This window comes from Oncorhynchus keta, unplaced genomic scaffold (assembly GCF_023373465.1).
Source record: "Oncorhynchus keta strain PuntledgeMale-10-30-2019 unplaced genomic scaffold, Oket_V2 Un_contig_218_pilon_pilon, whole genome shotgun sequence".
Taxonomy (NCBI): Eukaryota; Metazoa; Chordata; class Actinopteri; order Salmoniformes; family Salmonidae; genus Oncorhynchus; species Oncorhynchus keta.
In genome coordinates, this window is record NW_026282663.1 from 120,153 (window position 1) to 134,941 (window position 14,789).

Sequence of the window (14,789 nt, forward strand, 5' to 3'; positions counted from 1 at the left end):
GCCAGTCCTCTTCTGGCTGTGCCGGGTAGAGAGGAACCAGGCGATGTGGGGTGGCCAGTCCTCTTCTGGCTGTGCCGGGTAGAGAGGAACCAGGCGATGTGGGGTGGCCAGTCCTCTTCTGGCTGTGCCGGGTAGAGAGGAACCAGGCGATGTGGGGTGGCCAGTCCTCTTCTGGCTGTGCCGGGTAGAGAGGAACCAGGCTACGTGGGGTGGCCAGTCCTCTTCTGGCTGTGCCGGGTAGAGAGGAACCAGGCGATGTGGGGTGGCCAGTCCTCTTCTGGCTGTGCCGGGTAGAGAGGAACCAGGCGATGTGGGGTGGCCAGTCCTCTTCTGGCTGTGCCGGGTAGAGAGGAACCAGGCGATGTGGGGTGGCCAGTCCTCTTCTGGCTGTGCCGGGTAGAGAAAAAAAAAAAGAAGAAAAAAAATAGTTGAGAAAGTTCCTTGAGGCTCAACGCTCTCTGTAATCACAGAAAGTACAAACGACGGAATACCCCGAATAGGCTACCAACGACATAGCCAATCAAATAGTTGTCTGTGATTGTGATTAACATTGTTTGCCAGACATCCCCTACAGTCCTGCTCCTGGAGGGCCGCAGGTTCTAACACAGTCGTGAAAAAGTAAATAGTGGGAAAACAATCAGGTTTTCAACCCAGTCATTTACTGTTGTGAAATAGGAAAGGCCAGATGAACTACAATCATCAGGTTTTCAAACTAAGAGAGTGTGTTCCTTCAGAGAGTGTGGAGAGAGTTCCTTTCTCCTGTCTCTTCCTTCGTGTTCTTCTCTCCTAGCCAAGGAGTCAAGGAACTAGTCTGAGTGCCATCATGCCTATGGTTGGCATGACAACGAGTGACAAGGAGCACTCAGGCTACCAAGGAACCCTGGTAGGAAGCGTTTTAACCAGAAAGGAGACATAATTCACTTAAGACAACCAAGAGAGGGGATGGACAATAATCTGTCCCGGTATGTCTGTCTGTTGTGTCACCATGGAGATGACGTTCACGTCTACTGTAGACTCTACCAGGTACTGCAGTATTTCATCCCAACTAGGCAGCACGTGGTCCTTCTGTGGCTCAGTTGGTAGAGCATGGCGCTTGTAACGCCAGGGTAGTGGGTTCGATTCCCGGGACCACCCATACGTAGAATGCGACTGTAAGTCGCTTTGGATAAAAGCGTCAGCTAAATGGCATATACTTATACTATACACTGAGCAACTGAGTTAACTGATCAGTTCAGCGATTGACTAAATTCAACACACCTGGTCGTCCAGGTCAGTTCAATCAAAAACATCATGTGGTGGATATTTTTTCCCCAGTTGTCATATTTGAGTAAAAGTTAAGACACTTTAATAGAAAATTACTCAAGTGAAAGTGAGTCACACAGTAAAATAGTATTTGAGTGAAAGTGAGTCACACAGTAAAATAGTATTTGAGTGAAAGTGAGTCACACAGTAAAATAGTATTTGAGTGAAAGTGAGTCACACAGTAAAATAGTATTTGAGTGAAAGTGAGTCACACAGTAAAATAGTATTTGAGTGAAAGTGAGTCACACAGTAAAATAGTATTTGAGTGAAAGTGAGTCACACAGTAAAATAGTATTTGAGTGAAAGTGAGTCACACAGTAAAATAGTATTTGAGTGAAAGTGAGTCACACAGTAAAATAGTATTTGAGTGAAAGTGAGTCACACAGTAAAATAGTATTTGAGTGAAAGTGAGTCACACAGTAAAATAGTATTTGAGTGAAAGTGAGTCACACAGTAAAATAGTATTTGAGTGAAAGTGAGTCACACAGTAAAATAGTATTTGAGTGAAAGTGAGTCACACAGTAAAATAGTATTTGAGTGAAAGTGAGTCACACAGTAAAATAGTATTTGAGTGAAAGTGAGTCACACAGTAAAATAGTATTTGAGTGAAAGTGAGTCACACAGTAAAATAGTATTTGAGTGAAAGTGAGTCACACAGTAAAATAGTATTTGAGTGAAAGTGAGTCACACAGTAAAATAGTATTTGAGTGAAAGTGAGTCACACAGTAAAATAGTATTTGAGTGAAAGTGAGTCACACAGTAAAATAGTATTTGAGTGAAAGTGAGTCACACAGTAAAATAGTATTTGAGTGAAAGTGAGTCACACAGTAAAATAGTATTTGAGTGAAAGTGAGTCACACAGTAAAATAGTATTTGAGTGAAAGTGAGTCACACAGTAAAATAGTATTTGAGTGAAAGTGAGTCACACAGTAAAATAGTATTTGAGTGAAAGTGAGTCACACAGTAAAATAGTATTTGAGTGAAAGTGAGTCACACAGTAAAATAGTATTTCACACAGTAAAATAGTATTTGAAAGTGAGTCACACAGTAAAATAGTATTTGAGTGAAAGTGAGTCACACAGTAAAATAGTATTTGAGTGAAAGTGAGTCACACAGTAAAATAGTATTTGAGTGAAAGTGAGTCACACAGTAAAATAGTATTTGAGTGAAAGTGAGTCACACAGTAAAATAGTATTTGAGTGAAAGTGAGTCACACAGTAAAATAGTATTTGAGTGAGTAAGTGAGTCACACAGTAAAATAGTATTTGAGTGAAAGTGAGTCACACAGTAAAATAGTATTTGAGTGAAAGTGAGTCACACAGTAAAAAATAGTATTTAGTATTTGAGTGAAAGTGAGTCACACAGTAAAATAGTATTTGAGTGAAAGTGAGTCACACAGTAAAATAGTATTTGAGTGAAAGTGAGTCACACAGTAAAATAGTATTTGAGTGAAAGTGAGTCACACAGTAAAATAGTATTTGAGTGAAAGTGAGTCACACAGTAAAATAGTATTTGAGTGAAAGTGAGTCACACAGTAAAATAGTATTTGAGTGAAAGTGAGTCACACAGTAAAATAGTATTTGAGTGAAAGTGAGTCACACAGTAAAATAGTATTTGAGTGAAAGTGAGTCACACAGTAAAATAGTATTTGAGTGAAAGTGAGTCACACAGTAAAATAGTATTTGAGTGAAAGTGAGTCACACAGTAAAATAGTATTTGAGTGAAAGTGAGTCACACAGTAAAATAGTATTTGAGTGAAAGTGAGTCACACAGTAAAATAGTATTTGAGTGAAAGTGAGTCACACAGTAAAATAGTATTTGAGTGAAAGTGAGTCACACAGTAAAATAGTATTTGAGTGAAAGTGAGTCACACAGTAAAATAGTATTTGAGTGAAAGTGAGTCACACAGTAAAATAGTATTTGAGTGAAAGTGAGTCACACAGTAAAATAGTATTTGAGTGAAAGTGAGTCACACAGTAAAATAGTATTTGAGTGAAAGTGAGTCACACAGTAAAATAGTATTTGAGTGAAAGTGAGTCACACAGTAAAATAGTATTTGAGTGAAAGTGAGTCACACAGTAAAATAGTATTTGAGTGAAAGTGAGTCACACAGTAAAATAGTATTTGAGTGAAAGTGAGTCACACAGTAAAATAGTATTTGAGTGAAAGTGAGTCACACAGTAAAATAGTATTTGAGTGAAAGTGAGTCACACAGTAAAATAGTATTTGAGTGAAAGTGAGTCACACAGTAAAATAGTATTTGAGTGAAAGTGAGTCACACAGTAAAATAGTATTTGAGTGAAAGTGAGTCACACAGTAAAATAGTATTTGAGTGAAAGTGAGTCACACAGTAAAATAGTATTTGAGTGAAAGTGAGTCACACAGTAAAATAGTATTTGAGTCACACAGTAAAATAGTATTTGAGTGAAAGTGAGTCACACAGTAAAATAGTATTTGAGTGAAAGTGAGTCACACAGTAAAATAGTATTTGAGTGAAAGTGAGTCACACAGTAAAATAGTATTTGAGTGAAAGTGAGTCACACAGTAAAATAGTATTTGAGTGAAAGTGAGTCACACAGTAAAATAGTATTTGAGTGAAAGTGAGTCACACAGTAAAATAGTATTTGAGTGAAAGTGAGTCACACAGTAAAATAGTATTTGAGTGTATTTGAGTGAAAGTGAGTCACACAGTAAAATAGTATTTGAGTGAAAGTGAGTCACACAGTAAAATAGTATTTGAGTGAAAGTGAGTCACACAGTAAAATAGTATTTGAGTGAAAGTGAGTCACACAGTAAAATAGTATTTGAGTGAAAGTGAGTCACACAGTAAAATAGTATTTGTAGTGAAAGTGAGTCACACAGTAAAATAGTATTTGAGTGAAAGTGAGTCACACAGTAAAATAGTATTTGAGTGAAAGTGAGTCACACAGTAAAATAGTATTTGAGTGAAAGTGAGTCACACAGTAAAATAGTATTTGAGTGAAAGTGAGTCACACAGTAAAATAGTATTTGAGTGAAAGTGAGTCACACAGTAAAATAGTATTTGAGTGAAAGTGAGTCACACAGTAAAATAGTATTTGAGTGAAAGTGAGTCACACAGTAAAATAGTATTTGAGTGAAAGTGAGTCACACAGTAAAATAGTATTTTGAGTGAAAGTGAGTCACACAGTAAAATAGTATTTGAGTGAAAGTGAGTCACACAGTAAAATAGTATTTGAGTGAAAGTGAGTCACACAGTAAAATAGTATTTGAGTGAAAGTGAGTCACACAGTAAAATAGTATTTGAGTGAAAGTGTAAAATAGTATTTGAGTGAAAGTGAGTCACACAGTAAAATAGTATTTGAGTGAAAGTGAGTCACACAGTAAAATAGTATTTGAGTGAAAGTGAGTCACACAGTAAAATAGTATTTGAGTGAAAGTGAGTCACACAGTAAAATAGTATTTGAGTAAAAGTGTAAAAGTGTTTGGTTTTAAATATACTGAAGTATCAAAAGTAAAGGTATAAATCATTTCAACTTCCTTATATTAAGCAAACCAGACGGCGCAAGTTTCTAGTTTTTTATTTATTTACAGATAGCCAGGGACACAGTTCAACACTCAGACATAATTTACAAACTAAGCATTTGTGTTTCGTGAGTCCTCTAGATCAGAGACAGTAGGGATGACCAGGGATGTTCTCTTGATAAGTGCATGAATTTCATGAAAATGTTCCTGTCCTGCTAAGCATTCAAAATGTAACGAGTACTTTTGAGTGTCAGGGAAAATATACAGGGTAAAAAGTACATTATTTTCTTTAGGAATGTAGTGAAGTAAATGTTGAAGTCCAAAATATAAATAGTAAAGTACAGATACCAACAAAACTACTGAAGTACTACTCTAAGGTATTTAAAGAGCTTGAGAGGATCTGCAGAGAAGAATGGGAGAAACTCCCCAAATACAGGTGTGCTAAGCTTGTAGTGTCATACCCAAGAAGACTCGAGGCTTTAATCCCTACCAAAGGTGCTTCAACAAAGTACTGAGTAAAGGGTCTGAATACTCATGTAAATGTGATATTTGCGTTTTTTTTGTTTGTAATAAATTTGACAAAATTTCTAAAAACCAGTTTTTGCTTTGTCATTATGGGATGTTTGTGTAGAACAAGGCTGTAACATATCAACGTGTGGAAAGGTGAAGGGGTCTGAATACCTTCCGAATAAACTGTAAGTACTTTTTATTTATTTAATTTAATTTATTTTACCTTTATTTAACTAGGCAAGTCAGTTAAGAACAAATTCTTATTTTCAATGACGGCCTAGGAACAGTGGGTTAACTGCCTGTTCAGGGGCAGAACGACAGATTTGTACCTTGTCAGCTCAGGGATTTGAACTTGCAACCTTCCGGTTACTAGTCCAACGCTCTAACCACTAGGCTACCCTGCCGCCCCTTTACACCCCTGAAAAGATGAAGTACCTGCGGCCCTCCAGGACCAGGGCTGTAGAGGATGTCTGGCAAACAATGTCAATCACAATCACAGACAACTATTTGATTGGCTATGTCGTTGGTAGCCTATTCAGGGTATTCCGTCGTTCGTACTTTCTGTGATTACAGAGAGCGTTGAGCCTCAAGGAACTTTCTCAACTTCTGTGTTTGAAGTGAACAAAAATAAACAACTTAAACTGCCAAAGAGTTTGGCTTGAAGCGTAATAAAACGGAACCCTAAAACTATGGAACCATGAAAAAGCTTTTTTTTTAATGCTCAAAGGGTCTTTTAGGGAAGACCTATTCTACCGTAGCTCAGTAAAACTCATCGTCATGGAGATGCATTGTTTACCTGTTAATGAATAGGCACTTTGAGAGAGATGGAGAAGGAAGTAGAGGAACTAGCTATTAGATCAACTTGTGTTATGTTTTCACAGTGTCTGGGGGCTACTTCTATTCTAAGCTTAAGACTGTTCACTAAATTACAAGGTTTTATTGTTTCTCTCCTCAGGTAGAAACCCGAGCTAAGGACAGGAAACATTTCAGAGTGTGTTCCACTTGCTATGTTTCAAAGCTTGAAGCCGACACAAAACGATCAGTCAAGGGGTGGGACAAGGTGGAGAAGACCGCCCAGAACAGAGTGTGATTGATGGACAGTCCGGAGGGCCTATATGCTCCCTGGCCAGTGATCAACCAATCAATCAAATGTATTTATAAAGCCCTTCCTACATCAGCTGATGTCACAAAGTGCTGTACAGAAACCCAGCCTAAAACCCCAAACAGCAAGCAATGCAGGTGTAGAAGCAGGGTGGCTAAGAAATACTCCCTAGAAAGGCCGGAACCTAGGAAGAAACCTAGAGAGGAACCAGGCTATGAGGGGTGGCCAGTCCTCTTCTGGCTGTGCTGGGTGGAGATTATAACAGAACATGGCCAAGATGTTCAAATGTTCATAAATGACCAGCATGGTCAAATAATAATAATCACAGTGGTTGTAGAGGGTGCAACAGGTCAGCACCTCAGGAGTAAATGTCAGTTATCTTTTCATAGCCGATCATTCAGAGTATCTCTACCACTCCTGCTGTCTCTAGAGAGAAGACCTGAAAACAGCAGGTCTGTGACAGGTAGCATGTCCGGTGAACAGGTCAGGGTTTTATAGCCTCAGGCAGAACAGTTGAAACTGGAGCAGCAGCACAACCAGGTGGACTGGGGACAGCAAGGACTCATCAGGCCAGGTAGTCCTGAGGCATGGTCCTAGGGCTCAGGTCCTCCTCCGAGAGAGAGAAAGAAAGAAAGACAAAAGAGAGAATTAGAGAGAGCGTACTTAAATTCACACATGTACCGGATAAGACAGGAGAAATACTCCAGATATAACAGACTGACCCGAGCCTCCCGACACATAAACTACTGCAGCATAAATACTGGAGGCTGAGACAGGAGGGGTCAGGAGACACTGTGGCCCTGTCCGACGATACCAAGGGCCAAACAGGCAGGATATAACCCCACCACTTTGCCAAAGCAAAGCTCCCACACCACTAGAGGGATATCTTCAACCACCAACTTACCATCCTGAGGCAAGGCCGAGTATAGCCCACAAAGATCTCCCCCACGGCACAAACCCAAGGGGGCTCCAACCAGGTCAGGAAGATCACGTCATGGGCCTGCCTGAGTAAGGAAGTCATTTTTCAAATCTGGGTTTCTCTCACATCAATAACAATCTAGGAAGACAAGACACACAATGGCCTTTAGGGGAGTTGTTGAGTGCATCGTTGAAGGTACACATATTTCTACCCAGCATTCCGTGCAACAGGGATTAACCTAGGAGACCACTCTTCTTCCATCAAGAAGGATCAGAGACTCTGTAGACCTAGAATGACCCACTCAATAGTGAGATAGACTGGGGGAAGAGAGGCTGTGTGTTTAAATGTAAAAAACATTGAGACAGCCTATAGGGAGGAGGTCAGAGAACTGGCAATGTGGTGCCAGGACAACAACCTCTCCCTCAATGTGGGTAAGACTAAGGAGCTGATCGTGGACTACAGGAAAAGGAGGGCCGAACAGGCCCCCATTAACATCGACGGGGCAGTAGTGGAGCGGGTTGAGAGTTTCAAGTTCCTTGGTGTCCACATCACCAACGAACAATCATGGTCCAAACATACCAAGACAGTCGTGAAGAGGGCAAGACAAAACCTTTTCCCCCTCAGGAGACTGAAAAGATTTGGCTTGGGTCCTCAGACCGTTTATTGTCTATGCATAGTCACATCACCCCCACCTACATGTACAAATGACCTCAACTAACCTGTACCCCTGTACACTGACTCAGTACCTGTACCCCTGTACACTGACTCAGTACCTGTACCCCTGCACACTGACTCAGTACCTGTACCCCTGTACACTGACTCAGTACCTGTACCCCTGCACACTGACTCAGTACCTGTACCCCTGTACACTGACTCAGTACCTGTACCCCTGCACACTGACTAGGTACCTGTACCCCTGCACACTGACTAGGTACCGGTAGCCCTGCACACTGACTAGGTACCGGTAGCCCTGCACACTGACTAGGTACCTGTACCCCTGCACGCTGACTCAGTACCTGTACCCCTGCACGCTGACTAAGTACCTGTACCCCTGTACACTGACTAGGTACCGGTAGCCCCGCACACTGACTAGGTACCGGTAGCCCCGCACACTGACTAGGTACCTGTACCCCTCATCCTCACGCTGACTCAGGTACCTGTACCCCCACACTGACTAAGTACCGGTAGCCCTGCACACTGACTAGGTACCTGTACCCCTGCACACTGACTAGGTACCGGTAGCCCTGCACACTGACTAGGTACCGGTAGCCCTGTACACTGACTAGGTACCTGTACCCCTGCACACTGACTAGGTACCTGTACCCCTGCACACTGACTCAGGTACCTGTACCCCACACTGACTAGGTACCGGTAGCCCTGCACACTGACTAGGTACCGGTAGCCCTGTACACTGACTAGGTACCGGTAGCCCTGCACACTGACTAGGTACCGGTAGCCCTGCACACTGACTAGGTACCGGTAGCCCTGTACACTGACTAGGTACCGGTAGCCCTGTACACTGACTAGGTACCGGTAGCCCTGTACACTGACTAGGTACCGGTAGCCCTGTACACTGACTAGGTACCGGTAGCCCTGCACACTGACTAGGTACCGGTAGCCCTGCACACTGACTAGGTACCTGTACCCCTGCACACTGACTAGGTACCGGTAGCCCTGTACACTGACTAGGTACCGGTAGCCCTGCACACTGACTAGGTACTAGGTACCTGTAGCCCCCCACTGACTAGGTACACTGACTAGTACCGGTACCGTACACTGACCAGGTAGCCCTGCACACTGACTAGGTACCGGTAGCCCCGTACACTGACTAGGTACCGGTAGCCCCGTACACTGACTAGGTACCGGTAGCCCCGTACACTGACTAGGTACCGGTAGCCCCGTACACTGACTAGGTACCGGTAGCCCTGTACACTGACTAGGTACCGGTAGCCCTGCACACTGACTAGGTACCGGTAGCCCTGTACACTGACTAGGTACCGGTAGCCCTGTACACTGACTAGGTACCGGTAGCCCTGTACACTGACTACAGGTACAGGTTTAGCCCTTTAAGTCAGCCCTGTACACTGACTAGGTACGGTAGCCCTGCTCTTAGCCCTGTACACTGACTAGGTGCATTCACCTTATGACATACCAGTGGAACTGACACTTTACAATACTGTGCATCTAAATCTTTTGAGGTACCGGGGGGTAGGTACCGGATTAGCCCTTTATCAGCCCTGCACACTGATCCTAGGTATTCCTTAAACTGAGGTGGGGTTTCAGGTGTAGCCCTCCACTGAAGGTGGTGATTGTACTCCTGCTGTCCTGGCCTCTGAGGAGTAGCCCTGCACCATTAGGGGGGCCTGACTAGCACTGACTGGGCTACAGCGGGTACTGGTAGCCCCTTGTCACGCCCTGGTCTTAGTATTTTGTGCTGTCTTTATTATTTTGGTAAGGCCAGGGTGTGACATGGGTTTATTATGTGGTGTTTAATCTTGTTTTTTTTTGTAGGTATTGGGATTGTGGTATAGTGGGGTTATCTAGAAAAGTCTATGGTTGCCTGAAGTGGTTCTCAATCAGAGGCAGGTGTTTATCGTTGTCTCTGATTGGGAACCATATTTAGGCAGCCATATTCTTTGAGTGTTTCGTGGGTGAATGTTCCTGTCTCTGTGTTTGTTTGCACCAGATAAGGCTGTTTAGGTTCTCGTTACGTTTCTTGTTTTGTATTGTTCGTGTTTATTCATTTATTAAACATGTATCAAAAGTACCACGCTGCATTTTGGTCCTCCTCTCCTTCGACGGCAGAAAACCGTAACAACCCCTGTACATCATTTCATTATTGTTATTTTTTATTTTAGTCTATTTGGTAAATATTTTCTTAACTCTTCTTGAACTGCACTGTTGGTTAAGGGCTTGTAAACATTTCACGGTAGAGTTTACACTTGTATTAAGGCACATGTGACAAAGTTTGATTTGAATAGAAAAAAAGTGCCTGTGTCTTTTATAGTGGAACATAGAGATTGATAGAGGGCACATCAGCATCCCCATAAAGCTTGATAGAGGGTATAACTGCTCCATAGGGACCAATAGATGTGGTCCCTCTGTCACAAAGCCCCTCCTTCTGTCTCTCCACATACCAGAATTCAGAACACTTAATTTGTTTTCATTTGAACTGAATTTTCATTTGAACTATTACTATTAACATTCATAGCCTTCGGATATGCGAAGTTGTTTCTCAAACAATTTCTTTCTTTCTGTGTGTTCTGTGGATTGGCTGTGTGAGAGAAATGTGTTGGAAACGACAATAGACAAACACAGTCTGCTTAAAACTAATAACACACAAACAATTATACATTTTCATGACTTTATTGAACACACCAAGTAAACAATCACAGTGCAGGGTGGAAAAAGTCTGTGAACCCCTAGGCTAATGACTTCTCCAAAAGCTAATATTAATGTGATTAATATTAACCCCAGACTGGAGGGTAATCACATTCATATTAACCCCAGACTGGAGGGTAATCACATTAATATTAACCCCAGACTGGAGGGTAATCACATTAATATTAACCCCAGACTGGAGGGTAATCACATTAATATTAACCCCAGACTGGAGGGTAATCACATTAATATTAACCCCAGACTGGAGGGTAATCACATTAATATTAACCCCAGACTGGAGGGTAATCACATTAACATTAACCCCAGACTGGAGGGTTACATTCTCCTGTATTTGATCTGCCATAGAGTGCTTGATAAAATACAAACCACAAATAATAACGTGCTTCACTGTGACTGGGATTTGGGAATGAATGAATGAATATAAACCCTGGGACACAATGAATTGTGGATCGCTGATTTCAGAAGTATATTTAATTGACACAGCAGCGGTTGTGTTTAAACAGACAAATTCTGATCTTTTGACCAATTATGAAAAAGGATACTTGTGAATTTTGCCAAATGAGGCACTTTATCTACTTCCCATGATTCAGATGAACGTGTGAATAACATTTCTATGTCTTTGTGTCCAGTATGAAGAAAGTTAGAGGTAGTTTCGTGAGCCAATGCTAACCAGCATTAGCACACTGACTGACTGGAAGTCTATGTGTATCTGCTAACATGCTCGGTCAGATTTTCTACCCTCAGATCTAAGTCACACCGTGGGGCTACTGCGGGATTCTAGATCAAGCCCCCCACTCCCGTAAAACACAAGCCACAGATGTAAGCCCTGCCACGGTGGCCAGGCTCAGAGGAGGAGGAGGAGGAGGAGGAGGAGGCAATCAGTCCAGGAATCAACTGTCTCAGTGGCCAGGCTCAGAGGAGGAGGAGGAGGAGGCAATCAGTCCAGGAATCAACTGTCTCAGTGGCCAGGCTCAGAGGAGGAGGAGGAGGCAATCAGTCCAGGAATCAACTGTCTCAGTGGCCAGGCTCAGAGGAGGAGGAGGCAATCAGTCCAGGAATCAACTGTCTCAGTGGCCAGGCTCAGAGGAGAAGGCATTCAGTCCAGGAATCAACTGTCTCAGTGGCCAGGCTCAGAGGAGGAGGAGGCAATCAGTCCAGGAATCAACTGTCTCAGTGGCCAGGCTCAGAGGAGAAGGCATTCAGTCCAGGAATCAACTGTCTCAGTGGCCAGGCTCAGAGGAGGAGGAGGCATTCAGTCCAGGAATCAACTGTCTCAGTGGCCAGGCTCAGAGGAGGAGGAGGAGGAGGAGGCAATCAGTCCAGGAATCAACTGTCTCAGTGGCCAGGCTCAGAGGAGGAGGAGGAGAAGGCATTCAGTCCAGGAATCAACTGTCTCAGTGGCCAGGCTCAGAGGAGGAGGAGGCATTCAGTCCAGGAATCAACTGTCTCAGTGGCCAGGCTCAGAGGAGAAACAGCAGATGGATTTAATCAGGCCATGAATCAACTGTCTCAGTGACCAGTCTCCAAGGAGAAACAGCAGATGGATTTAATCAGGCCACGAATCAACTGTCTCAGTGACCAGTCTCCAAGGAGAAACAGCAGATTGATTTAATCAGGCCAGGATCCAAGTGTTACTTTCCAGAAAGCTCTTTCAGAAGTGTTTGATTTGAACAACATGTTGTTGTGTTTTTTACCCCCCCAGTCCAATTCAACATCGTTGTACGTCCTGGCTGGAGGGAGATGACAGTTGATATTGACAATGTCTTGTGTGCACTGTATGACTTCTCATCCAGAACTGAACAGGTCACGCCAAGGGTCTTAACGTTTCTAAACGGGTCTTAACGTTTCTAAACGGGTCCTAACGTTTCTAAACGGGTCCTAACGTTTCTAAACGGGTCCTAACGTTTCTAAACGGGTCCTAACGTTTCTAAACGGGTCCTAACGTTTCTAAACGGGTCTTAACGTTTCTAAACGGGTCTTAACGTTTCTAAAACGTTTCTAAACGGGTCCTAACGTTTCTAAACGGGTCCTAACGTTTCTAAACGGGTCCTAACGTTTCTAAACGGGTCCTAACGTTTCTAAACGGGTCCTAACGTTTCTAAACGGGTCCTAACGTTTCTAAACGGGTCCTAACGTTTCTAAACGGGTCTTAACGTTTCTAAACGGGTCTTAACGTTTCTAAACGGGTCTTAACGTTTCTAAACGGGTCTTAACGTTTCTAAACGGGTCTTAACGTTTCTAAATCAAGTGATAACTCCCTCTATGCTGCTGGGAATTAAATGGACTTCTGAAAGAACTGGAAACATGGAACCCCTCCACTGTCTAACATTGACTTAATCCCAGACACAATCTCATCTAATTGGGCCTCAAGAGAGACTAGGAGGACTTCTCTGGCCTGCATCCCATTGACAACCCAACTAGCCAAAATCTGACCATTTCCTTAACCCTAACCAAACACGTAACCCTAACCTAGGGAGGGTAATCAGTTTTCCCCAGGCATTGACTCGGTAGGCTAGACTGCAGATGACAGTACTATAGACCGGTGCCACTGCCAGCTACAATACTGTGAGAAGAAAGCAGACTGACTGTATACTGTGTCACGTTCGTCACATGGTCCCGTATGCTTGCGAGGAAGAGGATTCCTAGTCAGAGTCCTGCAAAGGGACTGAGAAGGAGGCTATACTGCACAGTGACACACTGTACTGTAACACCACTGTTACACCACCGAACAGAGCGTTGGTTCATGTCGACCCTGTTACACCACCGAACAGAGCGTTGGTTCATGTCGACCCTGTTACACCACCGAACAGAGCGTTGGTTCATGTCGACCCTGTTACACCACCGAACAGAGCGTTGGTTCATGTCGACCCTGTTACACCACCGAACAGAGCGTTGGTTCATGTCGACCCTGTTACACCACCGAACAGAGCGTTGGTTCATGTCGACCCTGTTACACCACCGAACAGAGCGTTGGTTCATGTCGACCCTGTTACACCACTGAACAGAGTTCATGTCGACCCGTTACACCACCGAACAGAGCGTTGGTTCATGTCGACCCTGTTACACCACCGAACAGAGCGTTGGTTCATGTCGACCCTGTTACACCACCGAACAGAGCGTTGGTTCATGTCGACCCTGTTACACCACCGAACAGAGCGTTGGTTCATGTCGACCCTGTTACACCACCGAACAGAGCGTTGGTTCATGTCGACCCTGTTACACCACCGAACAGAGCGTTGGTTCATGTCGACCCTGTTACACCACCGAACAGAGCGTTGGTTACCCTGTTACCACCGAACAGAGCGTTGGTTCATGTCGACCCTGTTACACCACCGAACCTGTTACACCCCACCGAACAGAGCGTTGGTTCATGTCGACCCTGTTACACCACCGAACAGAGCGTTGGTTCATGTCGACCCTGTTACACCACCGAACAGAGCGTTGGTTCATGTCGACCCTGTTACACCACCGAACAGAGCGTTGGTTCATGTTACACCACCGAACAGAGCGTTGGTTCACCCTGTTACACCACCGAACAGAGCGTGTCAGTCCTACACCACCGAACAAGCCACCCGTACACCACCGAACAGAGCGTGTAGTGTTACACCACCGCCACGTTCAGCGTGGGCAACGGTAGTCTTCCAGCCCAGCAGTGTCAAACCACGTAGCGTGTAGTGTTCAAGCCACGTAGCGTGTAGTGTTCAAGCCACGTAGCGTGTAGTGTTCAAGCCCCGTAGCGTGTAGTGTTCAAGCCCCGTAGCGTGTAGTCTTCAAGCCCCGTAGCGTGTAGTCTTCAAGCCCCGTAGGGTGTAGTCTTCAAGCCCCGTAGGGTGTAGTCTTCTAGCCCCGTAGGGTGTAGTCTTCTAGCCCCGTAGCGTGTAGTCTTCTAGCCCCGTAGCGTGTAGTCTTCTAGCCCCGTAGCGTGTAGTCTTCTAGCCCCGTAGCGTGTAGTCTTCTAGCCCCGTAGCGTGTAGTCTTCTAGCCCCGTAGCGTGTAGTCTTCTAGCCCGTAGCGTGTAGTCTTCTAGCCCCGTATAGTCCTGCATTGCAG